A 6706-nucleotide genomic window follows, 5' to 3' on the forward strand; every position below is an offset into this window, starting at 1 on the left:
TAGGAAATTTATTTTTGCGCATTTCCCACTACGATCAGGAATACCTTCCTGTTTTCAGCGCGTTTATTGTTTCTGCCTGTGATCTCGGAAAGAAAGACCCAGTAGCAGTTCACTGAAATATTCTGGAACACGCGCGTTACTCACGGGGAGCGCAGAGCAATGAGCCGCGCCTGCAGCTCGCTGAGTCCTTTCTTATATAACCTCTGAACCCGGAAACACAGCGTCTCCAGCCCATTTTGGAGATTTACTGTTCAGAAAACGGCTGTCTCCAGCAGAAACTGATCTTCCTGCTTTAGTTAAGGTTATCGGAATCGGCGGCTGCTGTGGGGGTATAGCACTTGTATCTCTCTTCTCTGGCTAAACACTATCTACTGTAAAGTATAGAAATAGAATATGAAATACAGCTACAAATACTTCAGTAAGGCCGAGCAGATAGGAAAGTTTAAATCAAATGTTCTATAAATCGATCTGCCTATATTTTCGAACTCTGTTCGAGCTCTGATATAATCCTCTCTGCTCCTGCTGCTATCACTCTGCATTCCGTAGGGCTACAGGTTCATTTTACAATGCCACATTTAATTAAATACAGGAGAAACCGCAAGGAAAACATGTTTTAATAAATCTTCTTCTGGATTTATATTTCAGTCTTTCACCTTTGAATGTATACCTTGGCCGTAAAAGTGTTCACGAAGCATTTCACTGCCCATCATGTGCCCACAAACCGGTTTCTCCGTTTTCCTCTTCCTGTCATTGTCAGTGAGCACAACAAGACGGGAAAAATGCAAGAGAGGGAAAAGAGAGCGGCTGTCAGGAGTGGGATTGGAACCCACGTGTCTATTGAGAGAGCAGAACACCCAAGCAATGAAAACACAGGAGTCCTTAAGTCTGGCACCTTCGACCACTCAGCCATCCTGACGAGCTGCGCACCTTATTGTGTTAAAAGCACCAGTAGTTCACATAACTGAGAAATGCTTTGCTGGAGAAGCGCCACGTTGCCTTTTGCCTAAACGGATCACGGAAATCAAATATTCGGATCGATTCAGAGTGTGCTTTACAGCCTTTGTGTAATATTTTAAATTGTATTTAAAAAGTGTGTACTGTGTACTACGTTTAGGACTAGTTAGTGTGGTAGAATATGGAGATCATCTCCAGCTCTGAGCTCAACTGCAACAAGAAGTCGTGCTGAACAAGTCAGAGCCCAGCTAATCGTGTGCTCAGTGTGGTGCTCAGGACTCAGGAGTATTGTTGTGGTTCTAATTTACAGGGGCTCTGAATCAGAACATTTCATTTTATCTGTTCAGTAAGTTAAAATGCAGGACACGTTAAAATAGGATTATTACTTTGTCTCTGTCCCGTTTGTATATAACTGAACGTCCCTTACATTTTTAAGGACACAAACCTACTAATGCGATACTCATTGCAAATAGTTCGAAAACAAGCACGTCCGGCAGCTGCGGGGTTCAAGGTGAACATGTATCGTATTCTAATGTCTTCTATTTCCATTGATGAATGAGACAGATTCACAAGGAGATCCTTCACACGATTAAGCGAACACATTGCCTTTTCTGTCTGATGTAGAGGCTACATTTGTGTCAGCAGTACTATACAGGTAAGTCGAATACACTTTCAGGGGCTGCATCTGCAGCGCTTCATCTAAGAGGATTGTTAGAGCACAGTTACATTCACCCACCCAACTTATTCTTTGATCATCCAAGAGGATTTTTTTTTACTTTCGCACGCGGTTACATTCGCCCACACAACATATAATCTCTGAATGTCCAATTGTTCAATAACCCTTTTTTCCCCTGGGAACCACCAGTGTACAGTCCTATCCCATTAAAAAATATAACAGACATACTCAATTGATATATTCAATTAACAAATATAAAAATATATTATGAACAAGATAACTCTTGTTCATATAGATCCAGGTTTACACAATTAATTTCATGCATACTCGAAGTGCCTGAAGTCTTGCTCTGCTGTTTTAAATATACCTCCAAAGCATTTAGTTATGTTAACTACCAAATTATTTGAACTAATTTAACGTTACAGTATATTCAGGAAATTCAGAGAAAGTCTTCAGACTTGTCGTGGCTGTTGATGAAGCCACCTGTTGAATCTAGCCTGGGATTTCTTGAGAGATCGTTCAGCGAGCGAGTCCTCCTTCTGCACTCCGCACTGAGCTGAAAGCTGCATCGTATAAAATATCCATGGTACAACTAGAGAAAAAAACTGAAAGACTAAACAACGACTTTTGATGATTACAAGAGATTCAAGAAACACAACCGTCCGCACACGGGCTTGGATCCTGTACGCTTAAGTTAAAAGACAAAGCGAAGGATGCGAACTGTAAACTCTTTTCACGTCTTGCAGTTTATGAAATAAAACACTTTCTTACTTTCTTAATAATTTCTTACTGCTGATAGACGATTTATTGCATTTTAACAAAATCACAATTACAAACATTTTGGGTTAAACTGTTATTCACATACTCTAGCGGAGAGAAACGTTAGCGTCTTCAGGTGTGTGAGCCCATTTCTAAAAAAATAAAAAATAAAAATTATATGAAATTAATTGTTCTACTTTTTAGGCTTGCATAGCCTTATGAATATTTCGGTTAAATCTTTTTTTTCTGTAGTAATTTCAGTTGATATTAATATTAGTCGTGATTTACAATTTTTGGACATGGTTCATCTTAAATAATTTTGTAATTAGTTTCAGTTTTGGAAAATCGCACCCAGAAGCTACCAAAACTGGTAATGTTCAGGTAATGTGTAATGCAATAGCAGTATTTTGGGTGGGAAAACAAAGAGTATTTCTTGGTATGAATCCCAACACTTCATAAGCGGCGTTCGAGTACTTCTCGCTTCAGATAAAGCTGTCAATACATCATAGATTTTTAATCAATATCAGCAGTGTTATCGCTACCGAACGCTAAATATAGATCCTGGCAATACTTCGTGAGATCTTCGTAAGAAAATCCAAAATACTAAGGAAGCAATCAAATTTATACGTTTCTTTTGGATCTAGAAGAGGATAATTATGAGACTCAAAACATGCCTGTCTTTTCTTTTTTCGAGGAAAAATGGATTATTGAGGTGTAAAGTTGGGTTCAAAACCAAAATCATCTGCTATTGCAGCTGTTTCTTTGATAGTTTCTTCAAATCCTTCAACTGATCATCGATATCGAGGAATAATATTATACAAATTGTGGTTTTCTGTTAATTGCCAATTTTATTGTAATTATATCTTCGTTTACAGATGTCTTGCATGTATCACAAGGTATAATAGTCGCCGTGCGTCCTCAGCTAAAATGTTTTAAAAAGTACGACAAAAGTACAATATGCTTAACAACATTTATGGTTATATCTATATTAAAATGAAGGTAAATATACCAAGATATTAAAATACAATTTTACAGTCCTAACCTAATAATGCTTGTGAAGTTTTCCAATAAATCCGAACTGTAATTGTGAGATCAAATTCAACGAGTGAAAATACACAAGTCGTTCACTAAATTGAGTTTCTTCCCTGAAATAATTTGCTTGCGAAGCACTAAGCAGCTTTGAACGGATCGCGGGAATCAAATATACAGATGGGTTCAGAGTGTGCTTTCCGACTTTTGTGTAACATTTTCCTTTGATAGGGCAGAGTTGTCTTCACAATCCGGGTTAAATAAAAAGGAGTGACATCAGTGTAAAACAGCCTTCCTTCTTGGAGAACAACGGTTGTGTTCAATATTTCTAATTATTTTGGTTTCAAGATCGCAATTTAGTGTGAAACATAGAAGCCAGCTGGAAAAATCTGTTACACGTCATTTACAAAGGCCTTTCAACTAATAGCCCGTGCAGGGATCAAACCTCAGCTGTTGGTACGAGGTGCGTAAGGCTCTGCAACATGCAGATAAGAAACTAACCTCCGCTTTTTCATTATATACACAGTGAGCTATATTTGCGGGCCTACTGCTCCCAACGGGCTCTGTATTTGATTGCGGTACAAGACCGGCCGTGGAGAAATGAAGTGAGGAGGGTGTGTACATTAAAAGGCTCATAGCGTTCTTGGAAAGGCTCAAACCCTTAACAACCGACCCACAAAGACTCATGCACAACTTAACACTCCTCGGTCTCAGTAAAAGTGATACACCCCGTAAAATTTCCGGAGATTCAATTGTTTTTAAAGGAAAATCACCAACATCTACTGGATTTTTTTCATTCTATACAGCGATTTCCTAACGGTACCCTGTGAAAATACGAGTTTTGAAGAGAAGGGATGGACATTATGAATAAAGCTGTGGGTTCAGCAGCATCAGAACCTGATCAGTATCAGTTGACTCCGATATACTTTGAGAATTAACTTCGGGATTTAGAGTCAGACGTGTTACAGTTGCACCATGGGGTACTTAATTAAAGAAATGGAAAAACAATCAGTGTTCCTGGATCTGTTATCGAAAACAACACCTGCACAAGAGCTGCGCAGGAAAAATAAAATGTGGTCTGGGAAGAAGAGACTCTCTTCAGAAGAGTGGCGCTCCTCACAGGAGGAAAAAAAACTTTTTTTTTTGTGAAGCTGATTTTTCTCCTTTGGGGGATTCAAATCCGCAGATAGCTGTGGCGCAATGGTAGCGCGTCTGACTCCACATCAGAAGGCTGCGTGTTCAAATCACGTCGGGGTCAGCTCATAGTTTTTCAGGTTCTGCTGGTCCTGAACACGGAATTCACACCATGCAGTTGAGTTCTGTGTGTACACCACATAGATAATCTAAACAAAATAGAGCAGTAAAGGACACGCAGTGTGGAGCTCACACAGCGAATACCCTTGAACGCAAGAGAAACGGCACATTTCACATCTGCTAAACATCATGTCCGACTTCAGAGACAGCTACATCAGAAAATGGAATCCTGGAAGTTTCAGATAACTCTTCTTATTACAGGTTCAAGCAAACCTGCTAGGGAGTTTCAGACACTTTTGTTTTATTAAAAAGTGTCTGAAGCCTGAAGTAAATGTAATTTGAAAAAAAAAACCCGCTATTGGGCATTAGCTGGTGCTTTTTGTAACGATTTGCTATTTCATGTTGGAAAAAAAGGAAACAGACCCAACGTTTGCTTTCAGGTGCAGTTCATTCCATAATAAACATCTATTACTGCGGAGCCTGAATAAAGTTTACACGAGCCAGGTAGAAGTCGAACCTACAATCTTATGATCCGAAATCAGACGCGTTATTTATTAAACCTCTGGTACAGTATATCACATAACCTGAATTGCACCATAGTGTGCTCAGCGCTGCTACCAGTAATACACCGCCCCGTTTAAAATTTCAAAGTGAGAAACAGGTGTTTTCTACATTTTTATGAGTTTTAAAATATAATCTCTTTAAATCAGACAAAGGGTTTATGTATCGCACTGAAATTTCGACTGATTTAGAATTCAAAAAAAGACTGTTTTCTTCCACAACGCCGAGAAATTATCAAATCTTTCACTCTACTTCACTCTTGTAGTAAAGCAGACCTCGACGGGTGAGCATTTGCTCCGGTAAGTTAGGTCACGTATAATGTTAAATCATTTCTTCTCAACACATTTCCTGGTGCACGTTTTCTCTATGAAAAAAAGGACATTTTTCCCTTGCACGATTTCTCGTTTTTTTATCAAAGCGCACAGAAAGAAAAAAAGAAGAATAAATAGTCGCAAAAGAACTCTGTAGCCCTTGGGAGATGTCAAACGCATTGGACATGAAAAATGCCAGATAAAAGCAAAGTCTCAGTGTCGGGGCTGCTATGTAAAAGAGGCAATTTGCTCTGAGCGCAGGTTTAGCGCTTACTGAACGCAGATGTCTCAGAGCGGTATGTCCAAGTGGCTGTAAAAGGTGATGGTCATCCTGTCACCGTAGCTTAGTTGGTTAAAGCGCCTGTCTATTAAACAAAAGAAACGAGGTTTAAATCCCAGCCGTATCTTTCTTCCCACAGTATCTTGTGGTACAGAATGTACCATTTCGGGCAATCACAAAGGGCTTGATTTCGTTAAATGCATGTGTTCATTTCCTTTCTGGAAAATTTGTTTTTGATGAAATTCACACAGCTTGTGAAAAATGAAATTCAATTCTTGGTTATCAGTGCAGAAGAAATATTACAGGCTGGCAAAATAAACGGTAATTTTTTTTTAACCGAAAACTTGTGATTCGAGAGCACAACACGCCAGTTAGTCTCTGTGGCGCAATCGGTTAGCGCGTTCGGCTATTAACCGAAAGGTTGGTGGTTCGATTCCACCCAGGGACGGATTTCTTTCGCGATGTAAACGTTGTCTTCGGTCGATTGGTTTTCTCAGCGAAACCATAACCATTTTAATATTTGCAGGAAATGCGAGTGTTTAACACGTGTCAGGGTAACCGGGAAATGTCCAATAATGCCCAACATCACAACTCCCCAGAAAACCATATTCACCCAAGAAAAATTATCGTCGAATCGTCATTTATACTCCAGTTGAATCCTCTGCTGAAATATTTTAAAAATACAATGCAGGTTTGTTTGAGAACTTGACAAGCATTGTTACGATAGCACTGTGCAGTTGGATTTTGATATTTTGACATATTTACCTTAATTTTAAACATAAATACTATACAGTCTATTGTAATTTTAAAATATGTTAGCTGAGGATGCAAAGGGGTGATTGGGAAAGGTCAGAGGGTATAGTAACAACAAGGTTAGGATTG

At 39.1% G+C, this 6706-nt stretch overlaps 1 non-coding gene across 1 annotated transcript; it reads left to right on the forward strand.

The window, feature by feature from the left end:
* The first annotated feature begins 6198 nt into the window (after positions 1 to 6198).
* On the forward strand, positions 6199 to 6272 carry trnan-auu (transfer RNA asparagine (anticodon AUU)). Its single transcript has one exon. It is a non-coding gene; the product is annotated as a tRNA-Asn (tRNA).
* Positions 6273 to 6706: the final 434 nt, after the last annotated feature.

Source organism: Atractosteus spatula, chromosome 10 (genome assembly GCF_055471065.1).
Source record: "Atractosteus spatula isolate fAtrSpa1 chromosome 10, fAtrSpa1.hap1, whole genome shotgun sequence".
NCBI classification, from domain to species: domain Eukaryota; kingdom Metazoa; phylum Chordata; class Actinopteri; order Semionotiformes; family Lepisosteidae; genus Atractosteus; species Atractosteus spatula.